At 38.2% G+C, this 16,649-nt stretch overlaps 1 non-coding gene across 1 annotated transcript; it reads left to right on the plus strand.

Annotated features, from left to right (window-relative positions):
- The first annotated feature begins 14,792 nt into the window (after positions 1-14,792).
- LOC117709669 (U7 small nuclear RNA) lies at positions 14,793-14,856 on the plus strand. The gene has a single exon (XR_004606917.1). It is a non-coding gene; the product is annotated as a U7 small nuclear RNA (small nuclear RNA).
- The last annotated feature ends 1,793 nt before the right edge of the window (positions 14,857-16,649 follow it).

Raw genomic sequence — 16,649 nt, forward strand, 5'->3', positions numbered from 1 at the left:
GAGAAGTTAAAGGTGATTTTTAAGTTTTCTTCTTTGTCCTTGTCTTAGAGTTTCCATTGCTGTGAAGAAACACCAATACCAAGGCAACTCTTATAGAGGTTAGCATTTAGCTGGGGCTGCCTTCTAGTCTCAGAGTTTTAGGCCATTATCATCATGATGGGAAGCATGGAAGCATCCAGACCCTGGATCCAGACAATGGAAAATGATGACAGACATGATGCTTGAAGTGCCAAGAATTCTATATCTTTATCTAAAGGCTGCCAGGAAGGGACTCGAATTCCACACTGGGTGGAGCTTGAGCATAGAGACCTCAAATCCCATCCCCACAGTGACATACTTCCTCCAACAAGGCCACACCTAATAGTGCCACTCCCCGTGGGCCAGGATTCAAACACATGAGTTTATGGCAGCCATTCCTCATCAAACCACTGCAGTTCTTTTCCCTCTAACCTTAAATAACGGGCATGTATGACATCAACAATCAGAAAATATTAAATTGTATGACATTACCTTAAAAACAATACAGAAGTTGTCACACACAAATGTCTCCTTTACATTTAGAGCGCCAGGCATTACCATGGAACTGCTGTCCCCTTTGCCTTCTGTGTACTGTGTCTCCTGACTACTGACATCCCAGATCTTTACCTCCAACTGCACTTCATTTCCCCTACAGTAAACAACGAGCCTCTCTACTGCTTAAAATGTATAGAACGCCATCAGGAAGCGTTGTCTTGATTCTCAAGGCAGTTTTTGCACATTATATTATTATTCCTATTATTATGCACACTTCAACTATGATATCAGGCTTTTAGGAATTTAAGGTCATTTAATGAGCAAGGAGCCAAATCCAGAGTCATCATGTCCAAATGCTCATCCAGAGTCATGTCCAAATGCTCAGACCCCAACTGTCTTCTTGTGTAGTTGTCCTGTCTTCTGCATGTTTTGCTCTTCCTGTCTCCCACGCACTTGACCTGTGCCGCATCCACACTGATGATCTGACCTATGAACCCTTGGTTTCTCTAGCATGATTTCACATTGCTGCTGTTCACATTTCTCTCATGTTTGATAGGGCCCCACATTATATGCACAGCTCGTCTTAAGTATGTCAAATAGAAGCTTTTCTTAGTCAAATATTGTTCTTTCCTGGGACAACATTAAGTAGTCTTCAGGGATTAGCCATTATAAACAATTTTCTTTGCTTTCTTTCTATTTTTAAATGTTTATTTTTTAATTAATCAGTTAATTAATTTAACTAGAAGCACTATGAAAATGGATGGACATTTAACACACATAAAATACAATTGTTTTGCTACCTGAATATAAATATACCCTGGATGAGTAGCCAGGCAGCCAACAAAAACAGGAAACTGGCTCTTTATGCTTTGGTGTGAATTTTATAGGAGGAATATTCTGAGCACATGATCACTGATATAATAATAATAATAATAAAAGGCAGCATTATGCTTTCCACCCCTAGGAGTCACACCTAGATTATAATAGATCGGGCAAGCAAAAGCTTATATGAAGTGATGTTCATTGTTGTTATTTAGAATAGCTAAAATTATAACAACTCATATGCAAAATAAAGTGCTATTAAACAAAAGATGACATTTCGTGTGATAGAACACTGAGCAGCCATTAATATCATGCTATAGGAGACAATTTAATAGCATGGGATTTTTCATCATTTGTTATTAAATTAAAAAGAAGCTTACAGAACAATATTTGAAGTGTGTTCCCAATTTTATTTTGTTTCTATGAACACAGAAAATAGATTGGATAAATAAACACTAAAAGGTTAACTCTGTGGTTTCTAAAAGATGATATTATGAATAATTTAGATTACTTATTTGTGCCTTTTTATCTTACCATTTTTATAATAAGCACTACTTTACAATCAAAAAAAGACACGCATCACAAGAAAAACAGTGCAGACATGAGAAAAGGCTCTTACATCCTAAGATTAATTTAAAGAAGACAAGTTTCTTTAGAGTACTTCTGAAAACAATATCCCCTGTACATATTCACAAGGCCCCGACTTTCTGACGCTGTAGCAGACTCACACAGCTGACTAAAATGCACAAGGAAAGGTGAAGCTGTGGCCTTCAACGTTCAAGTTCATTTTATTAGTTTATTTTCATTTAAGACATTCACAATTATGGTATAAAACTCTGCCTTTTAGAAGAACTTTAAAAAACAGAGAAGTTACCAGTCAGACTTGCTGAACAGATTTTTTTTTTTTTTTTTTTTTTTTTTTTTTTTTTGGTCAATTGTTATTCTGCATTTCTCACCAATCACCTGTCTTCTGTGTTACATAGGCTATGGTTCCCAGGGGCTGTGGGACACAAGGGTGTATTACAAACAGTATTACAGTACTGTTTTAGAAAAGTCACCTAGTTTGTAATTTATTAAAATAAGTTCTGTTATATTTTTCATGTGGTAAATTTAATTTGATGCCTATCTACACCTTGTTTCTCTTTTGTCTGTGACTCTTTCCAGACCCTCCAGCCTGAGCGCTGACTATGTTTTATTAATTGTGCACGAGTGTAGTCATCATTTGAATACAAATCAAAAGTATTCTCATCCTTCCATTAGCATTATTCTTCTAATCCTTCTTATGTATCATCTGCTGACTCCCTCTTCTAGCTCATTAATAATGTGACTAAACAAGGTGAGCTTCTGTCCCTGCCGTACCACCAGAAACTGCCTATAGCTAATAGATTACCATTCATCATGACTGGTTCCTGCATGGAGCCAATTTTTAATACCTGTGACAAAAAGTCTCCTTCTAGCCAACTTAAATCTGTTGCATAGGTAGTTTTGTGAGACACCATATATGATTTTTTTTAACATTTTGTATCTAAAGTCTAATGCCCCATCTCCTCCCCAGACTTCTGAGTCCTGCCCTTTCTGAGTTCTTTTTTTTTTTTCTGTCATCACAAGTCACCTAACTAAATAAGACATTTTCTTCAGCTGTTTGTTTGTTTGTTTGTTGTTTTGGCTCCTGCTTTTAGTCACTGAATCCCGTCTTCCTGTCTCTCTCCCTTAAAGAAATTTTACTACTGCTAGTTACCCTATGGTGTGGTTCTCAATGTGTGGGTTGAGACCCCTTTGAGAAAGTTCAGAGCTTAAGGAAGGTTGAAAACCACTGCTGTGTGGTATCCTGCCTCCCTCCCTTCACCTGAAATATCCAAGACAATTTCTTATCTTCCTAACTTCTTCCATGAGGCCTTCCAAAATTATCTACCATTTTCAGCTACAGCCACATGTTCATGCCCTCTGCCTCAGAACTAAACAGCCGCCCGTATAATCCCAAAGCTCCAGGCGTGGTTATAAACTCGTTAAACCCAGCAGCTGCATAGGATCCAGAATAACTAGGGATGCCCACCCAGCTTCTTCACATCTGACTCTGTTCTCACCCACATACTTTAAGCCAAGACACTGTGAGATCCAGTGCAGCAACCATGACAACTGTTTCACTACCTGTCACTATTTGCTCCTTGTTCCCCTCCATGCCAATGGCATCAAGAGTTAGATCTGAGACTAATAAAAGTCACATTCCTAAGAAAAATGGTCCTGCTCCCTTTAATTTCCCTGACTTTATCTAACAATTTAGGTTCTGAGTTCAAAGGCTTTCCCTCCTGTGTAACTGAAAGCAACATTCTGATCAAACAATCAATTAGTATGTGGGTTAACTTTTTAATTGACCCCTAAATTTGTGTCCAACATTGCACTATAAGTGCTATAGAAGGATTTTCTTTTTTTTTAAATAAACAAAGTATCTTTTTTTATTTTATATTTTATTTACATTTCAGATGCCATCCCCTTTCCCCATTTACCCTCCCTAGAAAACCCCTATCCCATGCCCCTTTTCCTTTTTGCATTTATACACTTTTTAAAAAAATGTTAATCAAGGGCTTTATAAGTTTGGTAATGCTCAATCAGAGGTGTAACCCACTACCCAACCTAGGTATATCAACTATCTTTGACTGGTGGAGACACGTAAATATCTGCCTCCCTGTCTCCCTCCTCTTTCTCTCTCTCATCGCCTAGCTTCTCCTCTCCTTCTTCTCCTCCTCTCCTTACTCCTTCTCTTCCTCTCAGTACTCCTCCCACCTTAGCTCCTCCTACATATCACCCTTCTTGTTAAAATAAAACTTTTCTCTCTAAATACAATTAGAGCATAATTATGCCAATTTGTACCAGTGAGGTACACGATAGTCCTAATACCCAGTCCATCATTTTGTTGACTAACCAGAACCTCTGTCATCTATCCTAACTAAAACACTTAGTTCTGAACCTGGCTTTTTCCTTGGCTTTAGAATGAATGTCAGCTGAAAACCATCCACTCAAATCTTTTCTCTCAAGGTAAATAGCCAGGATTGGCTATGAGACTATAAGTTTTCAACCCCGTCAGAAATCCAGAATGACTGAGTTAACTATAAATGTGTTACATTTACACAATGGAATATTACTCAGCTATTAAAAATAATGAATTCGAGAAATTCTTAGGTAAATGGATGGAACTAGAAAATATCATCCTGAGTGAGGTAACCCAATCACAAAAGAACACACATGGTATTTACTCACTCATAAGCGGAGATTAGCCCAAAAGTTTGAAACAACAAAGATTCAACTAACAGACCACATGAAGCTCATGAAGAAGGAAGAACAAGTGTGGATGCCTAGGTCTTTCTTAGAAGGAGTAACTAAACACCCAAAGGAGCAAATATGGAGACAAAGTGTGGGATAGAAAGATTTTCAAACTGCATTGAAACCCATAAGGAGATCAATTGAGTGTCATAAAATCAATTTGGTAGGTAACAACTAACATTTTAAAAGCACATCAGATCATATGATATGTGTATTCCTGGATCTAAATGTCATTTGTATTTTTTAAAGGCTGGGTCTCAGTTTAAAAAAAAAAAAAAAAAAAAAAAAAAAAAAAAAAAAAAAGAACAATATTCTAGACAACATAAAAGAATACATGCTTATTTCCTTTGTGTGCAGATGTATAAAACTTATGCACAGGAAAGCAAATGATTCTGTATTCATCTAACTCAGCTCTGGTTTACAGGCAGATTTGCATGTGGGTTTGAAGGATCAAGGATCTTTGATAGGTAACGTGGTACTGTGGCTGGGACTACTGTGGTACTGTGGCTGGGACTACTGTAAGTAACTTGACTAGGAATTCTGTGTGAAGACAATTTTATTTAAAAAAAAAAAAAACTTATCTGGTAACTAATGATTGAATGGAGTGAATATACATAAAGATTCCAAAACAAGATTTGCTAAAACTGATTACAGGGGGAAGCGATGTCTGTGATCTACTGTAATGAAACTCCAGAACTGCAGAGACTGCAGCTCCAACTGGCCCACCTACCCATGCACACATCTCAGCCTTGATGGATGCCTCCTTTCCTCAAACAGCCCTTCTGTAATTTCCCATAGTTTCTTTAATGGAATGCCACTAGTAGCATGTAGTACCACCACTGACCGTTATTACCTCTTTGTCCTCTACAGGATTGTCACAGTACAGTGACATCATTTGATAGTATCTTGACTTTTTCTTTTCTATCGCTGGGTCTAGAACAGGTCCAGATACAGGGCCTGCCTATATTCCATAATGCTCACTGAACAAATAGCATCCAATATATCTCTAGATTGTCTGGCTGCTACAAATTGTTTTCTATTTTGAAGTAGCATTAGGGAGATTGAAGTTTGGGTAACAAAGGATTTTAACTTTTGCTGACATATATTTCCTAGAAAATGTATAAATAGACATCTTATTTAAAATAAGTAATAAGGTTTCGCTTCAGAGGAATACGCTTGGGCTTTGTCCTCTCACCTCTTGGACACATACCTTTTCCTACCTCTAAAGCCCCTCTTCATTTTCAACATGAGCGGTATGAAACTCTAGCAAAAGCATCACTAGGTCCTCACCTTTCCCGAGGAGGATGGACAGATGTGAGCTGATGAATAAGCTACGAACAATGAAATGAACACGATCCTGCACACCTGAAAGAACAGTCCTTTAAATGATTTAAGCTAATCATTTAATAGAGTGATAATCAAGATAACTTACATTCATTTTAGATTTTCAGAGTTCATTTCCTTTTGAGCTCTTTGGCGGTCAAAAACACTTGTGAGCAGTGGGTAGAAACTCCTAGTAAATGTGCATTGTGCCAATCAGGCCTGACTTTCAAAGTAATTTCTGGGAAGGCCCCAAACCAACCGTGGGTGTTGGAACAGGGACCTCTGCTTTCTGCTGTGTGTGGAAATGTTCACCAACATCAAATTACTTGATCTACAGAAACTTCCTATGGCTAGGCCAAGCTAGTAATCACCACCACAAACAGGCATTTTAAGTGATTTAATGTGATTTCTGCCCTATCACACAGTTGGTAGCAGAACACAGACTAGATTTCAGGTTTATAACTCTATATTTCCCCTCAAATATGTTTTATTCACATTCAAGCAATAAATAAAGCTTTTATAAAGTACCCACAGAGCCGAATTTTGCAAGGTTTTCATGGGTGTATTTTATAATAGGACAATAATGAAGAGGTCAGAATTCTACATCTTTCTCCATTTCCTTCTTGATGTTGATTCTGGGGCACTGACTGCTCTCCAAGAGCCTGCCAGCTTGGCAAGCTAAAGCAGGAGAGAAAACTGCAGGTCCACCACATGGCAGGCCAGCATCCTCTCTCCAGGCCAACAGACCATTCTACTAATGGGCTTTTGTATTTCATAATTAAATAAAGAAGTCATGTAATGTATGTTTATCTCTTTACTTGATGGAATTTTGGTCTCTTGAGCTACCTAAGGTATGTGTGTCATAAATAAAATTCTAAATATATTTTAAAAGCATATAGCATATGTTTGAAGTAGAAGGAGAATTCCCTTTTAGAGAAAAAAAAAAAGACGTGGGAAAATGAAGGGAAAATTTAAGGAATTTGTGTGTTGTTGTTGTTTTTCAAAAGAGAAATAAAACCCTGATGGTTTCTTCTCCCTTGGTTTCTGTTTTGACAGTTATGAGTGTGACAGCCAGTATCCCCGCATCATTATGACTGATAATTGTTTATGGAGTAAACAGAAAGCACCATCCCAGGATGCTCTCCTTCAGAACATCTCTGTCTCTGGAGCCAGTTACCACATTATGATTATGACAACAAATGAATTGATGACAGCATCTGCTTAATGTGGCGTCTGTCCATGTGTCACAACTGCACTGTCCTTAACTGAGACTTTTTATTTGATGTAGTGTAGTTTCTTCATTTCCTAGTCACCAAATTGAGCTTAATCTAATCAACACCGACTGAAAAGCTGTCAATTTAACAGCTCCTCACCTTCTTATCTTTAGTGCTTAAAGAACAAATAAACCAAATATTGTCTTCATCTAAGTGGTTGGATTTTCTGATGCCACATTAATATTTTAAGACTTTTTCTGCTGTTTGTTAAAAACTAAGAGCCTTATGGAGTTTCTAAAGTTCCTAGAAAATGCAAAATAAATATTAGCTGATACTTGTGATGTACATTTTTATGCAAATGGAAGAAGCCAGTCAGTAAAATTATAAACTCTTTTGTAAGTTCTTGAATGACTTCAGAATATGTTTACTATGTCAGTCAGTTAATATTATGTTCTCTATGAATTACAAATAATCTTAATCCTACAGTTGAAAGATAAATAATTCAACAAGAACCCACTTTCCACCTTTTACCTCTAATAATAATAATTGTGTTTTAGTAATGAACTAGAGATGATTTTCCTATGACAGGAGAAAACATCATTGACCTTTCATAATAAAAATTTGTGAAATGCTCTAAAACAAAGAAAATTAGGTTTGTCTGCCCTCTGACATTCAGATGCCAAACAGACTCCCAGATTAATTCTACTTACAATTCGAACAGTTTTCAGGTTCCATATTTGTATCTACGTGTGATGTTAGCAGTGTAAGATCGGTGCATCATCTAGTTATTGATATTCAAGTACCATTTGCGAAACAATCTATAGTTCAAGCATAGTAGACGTATTATTACACTCACTTATTTTTAATATGTAATCATATACACGGACATCACAAAACCCAATATCCCCACCCACACCGATGGTCAATAAAAACTAATTATGTGTATAGAAACCCATTCTATAGCTACTCTGTCTTCCACAAGAGCTTCAGAATTTAAGTGTATGGCCAATGTTGCCCTCTAGTGGTTAGCATACCCAGGTGAGTCAGAGTACCGGAGATTCCCCTCCTGAATTGTTTATGAGACAGATATTTTTTGACAGGGTGACAAACTTGTAAGTTGGTAACAGAAACCTTAATAACGCATATGAGATATAATTTGAGTAGAAAAACTGGCTTCATCATTATAACATCATATTTGGTTGTCTTTTCTACTAAGGCTATACTCAGTGCAAAGATTAGCTGGACTGAATTGATGTTAGGTTAAAAAGAAATTTTTGAGGAATGTTCTGAGAGTTATAAATAAAATTTTATTGTTTTAATATTGATATTCCCCATGTAATTTGTTAATTCACATTTTCATAGCATGAAAGCACATTGCTGAACTGCAATCTTCATCCCCTGTGTGTTCTTATTGAGGAAGAATGTTCTGCCTTCCTTCTTGCCCTTTCTTACCAGTGGCCAGTGATTAGCATGGGCTCCAGTGCCATCACTTCTCTCTGCATCATTCCCAGAGAGGCGTTAACTCTATGTTTCTGGTTCAAGGATAAGTATCCATATACCCTAAGATAGAAATGGAGCTCTTGCCTTCATGGTGACGTTCTTCTCTTGCTAGAATACTCTACCACAAGGGTTCTTAACCTGTGGGTCGTGACCCCTTTGGGTGCCCAGTGACCCTTTCACAAGGGTCACCTAAGACCCATTGGAAAACACAGATATTTGCACTATAATTCATAACAGTAGCAACATTATAGCTATGAAGTAGCAACAAAAGTATTTTTATGGTTGGGGGTCACTACAACATGAGGAACCATAGTCAAGGGTCACAGCATTAGGAAGGTGAGAGCCACTGCACCAGCATTTCCCCCACCCCCTTCTCCGTATTGTCTATTCATCATCTCACACAAAGACACGAGGGATAGTGCAGCTTCAATGAACTCAGTTTATCTACCTGCCACTGCATTGTAGGAAGCTAAGTTGTATGCATGCTTCACTGTTTAGCATTTGCCTTCTGAAGTCAAGATGAAACTAAAGTTATTCACTATTCAAAACTTAAAAGGTGAAAGGCGGCTAAAGCCTTGTCATTAATAAAGCTGAGAGTAGTAGCACATGTACAGGCTCCAATACTATTAACAACATTGGCAAGAAGTTGGCATGGAGATATGCCCTGGCAAGTATTTTGTGCCCTCCAGCTGCACTAGCCATAACTCAGGAGAATCTAATTTACATTACTCAGCATTAGACCTGGAAAGACCTAGCTCATCCATCAATGGTCCAGACACCAGCAGCATTTGAGGTGTAATTTGAAGTTGATGAACATTTGCTGTCTAGGAGATAAGGCTATTTTCTCTCTATACAAAAGAATTTGCACCTGTCTATGACAGTCAGAGCCAATTATGGGTAAAACTCTAATTTGTTTATGGTCTAGACTCCTAAAACAATAATTCCCGGCTGGATTACTTTTCATCCTCAACAGGGAGAGACTCCCTGGCCATCAAGAGGCCTCCTGGAGGTCACTACATATGTATCCAGCACCATAGATTTACACTTGTGTCTTCTATGCCTCATTTCTTAGTCTTGTCCTACCTTGAATATTCTCCTAGCTAACCATCACCTACAAAACAACGTGCTTCGTTTTTCATTGTTTCTCTTACCACTGGGCGATAAATAATGGTGATAAGTTAATAAAATAAAATATATTCAGTATTACTGGAGTCACTTTTAAAAAGCACATAGTTCTCTTTGTATAAACACACCATAGTGGGATACAATCTTTAAAGAAATTTTTACTTAAAAGTAGCTGTCAATGATAAAATTTCAAGCGAAACTTCGTGGAATAGATATTTCCCAAGAAGTAAGTGTCTTAGATTTTTTAAATCACACCTACCTTTACACTACTCAATCTTTGTTTAAAGAACTATACCCCTTATAGAGCTAGCCATTCATGAAATACTCTCCCTAAACCGGAGGTGTTTAAGTCTACGGACTTAAGTGATCAAAATCCAGGTGTTATATCACTACCTATCCAGAAAGACTTAAATTTTTATGTCAGATTATTACTAATAACCCAGAATTACTACTTTCTAATAATTTCCAGAAAGAATGTGAGAACGCTTGAATCTTCCACACACTAGAGTGCAGGCTGGTGCAGCCACTTTGACTGGGCAGAAGAACTTAAAGTATAATCCACCCAGCGTTTCCACTCTCAGGCAGACACCTAACACAAATACCTGTGCTCAGGCAGAAGTCCATCTAGAATGTTCAGAACAACACTGTTTGCAAAAATCAAAAAGGAAGATAGTGTGGTGGCCTGTACAATTCAGCAAGTGTTATACATTCAGGCAGTGAAATCCTACATACAGCCAGAACAGATGAACTAAAGTGCCACATAATAAGTTGGATATATATCAAAAGGCTTAGAAGTGTAATCTCAAAATAATGAGTTTAATTTCTTGTCATTCTTAAGTTTTATCATTGTATCTATAAACAATTATTGATCTATTCATCAAATTTACCAAATTTTGTGGTTAGTCATGTAATATTCTACTTTAGAGCCATGAAAGTGTAGTTGCTGTAATTATCATCCTCATAGCATAGTGGGTGGCATTGTGAATATTAACGTCAATAACTCTATCAACTAAGACGCTTTCTTAAATATTTTCAAATCAATTCTCCATTTGCATATGCAAAGTATTTATGAAATAGTCACATATTAGTATTCACATATGTTGTTCTTATGTCAGAACAGAGAAAACATATAGAAGAAACAAACATTGTTCCTGGGTCATAGCTACTAACAGCCAAACTGGTGCTATCAAGCATCTTGCCAAAAACCATTAAAAGGGAATCCTGTCTGCTGATCCCTGAGTTGTCAATGGGAGTTAAGAAAATGAAGAGTAACCATGACAGACACAGACTGCAGCCAGTAGATCAGGTGCTAAAACAAGACTGGATTCTGTCCTTGCACCTAAAGCAGCCTTAACACTTCATACTCCCTAATGCGTTTATCCATGTTATTCTGCACAGAAATAAACGCAGTTGCAGTTCAAGGATACATCTGCTTGAAGATTACTGAATTATACAGGCCTGGCCTGAGAATAAGTCTTTTTCTTTTTATATGAACACATTGAAGAGAGACTGCTTTTCCACTTGGCTGCATCCCCTGCATCTTCTCTGCATTGCTGATCCCTCAGTACCAGATGCTCCATCCAGCCACTCAGAGACATTAACACAAACTGTCAGATTCAGGTTGGGGAGGGAGAAGTAGGGTGGGGCTTGAGTCTTACATTTCAGATCCTGCAGGTCTATGGCTATTTTGAGTAGCAAGATTCTAGATAAGGAGAAGAATCACTTTCCTCTTTGTTGTAGGGTGCATACCTAGGTAGAGTTCAAAAGGGGAATCACAAACACAAAGCCTTGCAAGCAGAACACTTTGAAGTCAGGTGGCTTCATGGGATGAATGAGGACAGGGAGGGGAATGGGGGGACGGATAATTGTTAGGACAATTTCTGCCAAACCTAACAAACTCATCATGGTGTTGGGATGAGCTTCTGGAATAAAAGTGTTCACAGTGACAGAGCATGTATTAAAGTGGTTTCTGCATGTTGTACAGATGCCGGGCCCAGAGATTAAAGGGTAGATAGGGAAACTAAAAGGATATACAGGACTTGCATAATGAGGAAGATTTACTGCTACTGTATCCCAGACTAAATCAATATCTGGCATACTAATCGAGCCAGATATCCAGAGAACATGATCGTGCGTCACTTCTTCACTGTAATGGATTTTCTTGCCATTGAGTAACTTGAGCCTACAGATTGTATTTTAAAAGTTCTCCAAGACAAAACTCTGTTTAAGAAGATAATGTGTTTGTTGAAAACTATGATACCTGAAGCCCAAAGCCACTTATTTTTTTCAGGTAATTAAATGGCTCTTAAAAAAAAATTATTTCTTATTGGTTACCTTAAAGAAGCATGCTAGAGTATAATACATAGGATTTGACTCCGAGGAGTCAGACCTATGCCAAGGCTAATGTGTTCGGGTAGCCATTTGGAAAGGAAATGAAAAGACATTAGTTCATGATCAAGTAAGGCATAGGGGACCCGAAGGAACCCTGATGAAGTGGTGGGTAGTCAGCAACCTCCTCCAGTTGGCTGAATGCCCACCTTCAAAGGCTGTCAAAGGCATGTAAATGCTGTGCCTAGCCCACACTGTTAGGCTGAACACTTTTCCCTGCCACTTTAATTCCTTGCTGTTTACCTCTGCCTCTTTGTTCTCTCCCAGCCCACCCCGACTTCTCTCTTCTTTATCTTTTTTCCTCCACCTACTCTGCTGTTCAAAGGGCTGAGTCAAGGAAAGGTCCTCACTTTGTGCCAGAAAACTGCTGAAATCATCACCAGCCACATCTTGACCTGACTTAGAGTTTCTTTCTGTAGTCTAGAGCAGTGGGTCTCAACCTTTCTAATGCCACTCCTTTTAATACAGTTCCTCTTGTTGTGGTGACCCCCCAAGCATAAAATTACTTTGTTGCTACTGTAATTTTACTACCATTTTGATTTATAATTATATATATATATGATATCTGATATGCAACCACCAAAGAGGTCACAACCCATAGGATAAGAACTACTGTTTTAGATACCCTCAGACTAAATAAATAAATACTATTTGGAATACAACAAAAACCATCTGATCTAAAGCAGGACCATAGATCAGGAGGGTACTTTTGGGTCAACATAGAATTGACCCAAAATCCTATGTTTACAGATGTCAGTAGACATATTCTATAGATTCAAGAGTGGCTAGAACAATGTGCCTTTATATCACTAGGGTTCAAATCTCAGTTCTGCCACTTAACAACAGCAGCACATTGCCCATGTTACTGTGTGTTATTCCTGTTAATAAACTGGGATAATGACAGTGTTAGCCCACAAAGAGGTTTTGCAAGCAATCTTGACTGTTACTGTGCTTGGGTTGAGGGATGCCTAGGAGCTCAGGAAAGTATTAAACCTGAAAACTTTGAAGAGAAAGACCAAATCCACAAATGTCTAATCAGAGCAAATTTTATTTTAGACATACAACCAGGACTGGCCAGACAGCTGGCTATAAAACCCTAAATAAAATTTTTTGAGAGAAGCCCTGGATGTGAGGAAGACAGACTTATATAGCTGAGGAGTAGGGGTCTTCCAAATGAGGGATTTGGTTGGTAAAATAGGCAAAGTTACAGGAACAGAACATAAGCATAACAAGGTAGTCATAGTGACCTGAAACAAAGACATGATTGTCATTCCTGGAACAGGCAATACTGACCATTTGTAGTTAAAGTTACAGGTGAGGTATAGCCCAATTCTTGAGAAAGAGAGGTTTAATCATAAACAAGATGGAACTAGTTTGTCTTTACTATAAGATAGATTTAATGCCTAGGATGGGGGCAGGCTGATTCTTCAGAAAGCATACTCCTCATAGTGTCTATGTGACCACTTATAGAGACATATCAAGGGAGCTCTGGCCTAACGAATGGCTCGCTCCATTAATGGATTAAAAACTTTGTCATAAAATTGGGAACTAGTGGAACTATGGGTTCTTGTTTAGAGAAGTCATGGGCATTGAAGGTTGTCTTTGAAGGGTGTACTTTGACCTGCTCTCTCTTATTAAAAGTCTACTCTCCTTCTGGTAGACCAAAAGGTCTCTTTTCCCCCCACACATTCTCACTTGCATGATGTTTCTTTCTTGCAATGGGTCCAAAACATTCAGCCAACTGACCACAGATTAAGCCCTCTGAAACTGTGTGCCAAAGAAAATCCTTCTTTCTTAGAGTGTTTCTGTGAGATATCTGGTCACATGGCCAAGCAAGGGACTGCATGACACAGTTCCCATCACTGAAGCAGAACTAGAAGGGTGTGGCCTCCATGAGTATTGACTGTTGTTAGGTATAAGGCCTGTTTGTATTTTACTTTAGGTCCTCTCTGCCAAGGTTAATGACTCCATGATAATTAGAAACAGCTCACTCTGGGAGGTGAAGGTGTGTCTAATGCTCCTCAGCAAAAATGGTATAAATGTTGAGATTTTCAGAATAGCCCTTCAGACTGTGGGAAAGAACTCTGAAAACATGAGTTCAAGAATGTTTAATTCTCAACTATGCAAAATACAAGGATGCATTATGAATTATGTGAGGGTCTTCACAAACTTTAAAGAACAGAGGCAGCTGCACTGTGAGCCAGCTTGTCAGGAAGATATTAAGGAAGACAAAGATTTAGAGAGTCACAAGGCAAGATCCCACTCAGATAAGTTTATTATTTATTCTTACAAAGGCAAACAGATTCCTGAGTTCAAGGTCAGCCTCAGACAAGCTAGATTAGGCCCAGGTGATGTGAGAATGGTGATCTTGGAGCTGGATCCCACCCAGCTAGTTTATTATCTGTGCTTATAAAGGTGGTCAGATTTCTGAATGCATTTGGCATGTAAAAAAAATGTGCTTGCTGTCTTCTTCTAAAAATTAAGGAGCTAAGGTCATAAAATGCTGATTCATGGGATAATCAAAAGGGAACCTAAAGTCATCAATTGAATTGATATATAAGTAAAAGACTGGGTCTGTAACTTCTTAGTGAGTGAACACAGCTCTTCTAGAATTTTTCTAGCAGGGTTTCTGACTTTGATTTGAAAATCTAAGACTTCTTCTCTAGCAGCTTTTCTGACTTTGGTTGAAAAATCCATGAGCTATCCAGAGAGCTTTTAGATTTTTTTTTTTTCTAGCAAGAGCTGAGCTGTCTAGAGATCTCTGTAGAGCTGTCTTGAGCAGAACACAAGGCTGTCAGCTTGCACCCCACCGAATTGAACTCAAGTCATTTTTTGCCACTCCCAAACACCCCTTCCTCAGATACCCATCTCCAAGCCAAGACTGGTCTTTGGCAGTCACACAAACTTAAATTAATAAAAGCAGCATTCAGATGTAATGAGTGGCTACACTTGCAGCATTTGAAACATGCTGAGCATGGAAAAGTCACCAATGCTAGGTTCTAAGTCAGGCACAAATGGCTTTGGGCAGAGTTTTGTTTAAATTTGCCTAAATCAACCATAGGCACATACATATACAATACAATTAGCAATCAAAAGAAACTGTCTTCCTCAAGGGCTTCTTCCCTAGAACCATGTCCTGGCCTCTGTGGGCACCACAGGCAAGTGCACAGACACACATGTGAACAAAACGTCCTTACCCTGAAGATGAAGATAAATGTTATTTTAAAAAGAAAGAAATTTTTATTTTTTAAAAAAATTAATTTTTCTCCCCCAATTTAACTTCTGACATTGGAAAAATAGTTTTAATTAAAAAGATTAAATTTTCTGTCTTTAGTTTCCTCATTTATAAAACAAGTATAATAATAATAATACCTACATCTTAAGAATATTATGAGCACAAAGAATGTAATGTTTATATGATACACATACAATCTGGGGTTACTTTGCCCCATAAGATTTTTTAAATTGATTTAAATTCTTGCTTCAACACTTTGAGAAGTCAAACATCCTCCGTAAGAATTCCGCACACTTCCGTGGAGTTGGTTCACAGTTCCCTTCCCAGCACTGCCCTTCTTCCTTCATGAGTGATAAGACAAGGACATGCTTTTGATTGGGCAGTAGGCTGTGATGAGATTATCCCCAGAGCAACTCTCACACACAGATGGGAGGTCAGAGCACATCCATTGTCACAAGGAAAAAATGGTGATTTTCTCTTCCCTTTGTTAGCACAGCAAGTTTTAAAGCTTTCTGTGTGTGTGTGTGTGTGTGTGTGTGTGTGTGTGTGTGTATGTGTGTGAGATGCTTCTTGTTCCTGTCTCCTGGTTTGGTTTGGATTTTTTATTGTGCTGAGTATTAAACCCAGGGTCTGGGGCTGGAGATGTGGCTCAGTGGTTAAGAATGCTTACTGCTCTTGCAAAGCACCCAAGTTTGGGTCCCAGTACCCATATTAGGCTGTTCACAACTTCTGGCAGCTATAGATTCGGCGGATCTAATACTTGTAGCCCACAATGGCACCTGCACCCATGTGTATATACTCATGGTCAGACACATACCTATAGTTTAAAATAGTAACAGTAATAAGTATAAAACTTTGATTTTTTTTTAAAAAATTAAAGTATGTAACTTAAGCAGATATCACTTAATATTACTTTAGTATTTTTAGCTTATGCATGTTTTGTTATGAGTGTTTTTGCCTGCATGCATGCATGTGTATGAGTATAGTGTTTGTGGAGGCCAGAGTGTGGCATCAGACCCACTGGAACTGGAATTATGGATGGTTGTAAGTGCCATGGGGAGAAAAGAGGCTCATTTAGAAATCACTGCTCATTCTTTGGGTCACTTTATCTCAGGTCACTGAACGTTCTCCATGTCCTAAAGTACCCCCAAATAATTTACTATTACTCTAAAATTGTGTAAAGCCTTCCTTCTTCCCTCTCCTACAGAAAG

This window comes from Arvicanthis niloticus, chromosome 5 (assembly GCF_011762505.2).
Source record: "Arvicanthis niloticus isolate mArvNil1 chromosome 5, mArvNil1.pat.X, whole genome shotgun sequence".
NCBI lineage: Eukaryota > Metazoa > Chordata > Mammalia > Rodentia > Muridae > Arvicanthis > Arvicanthis niloticus.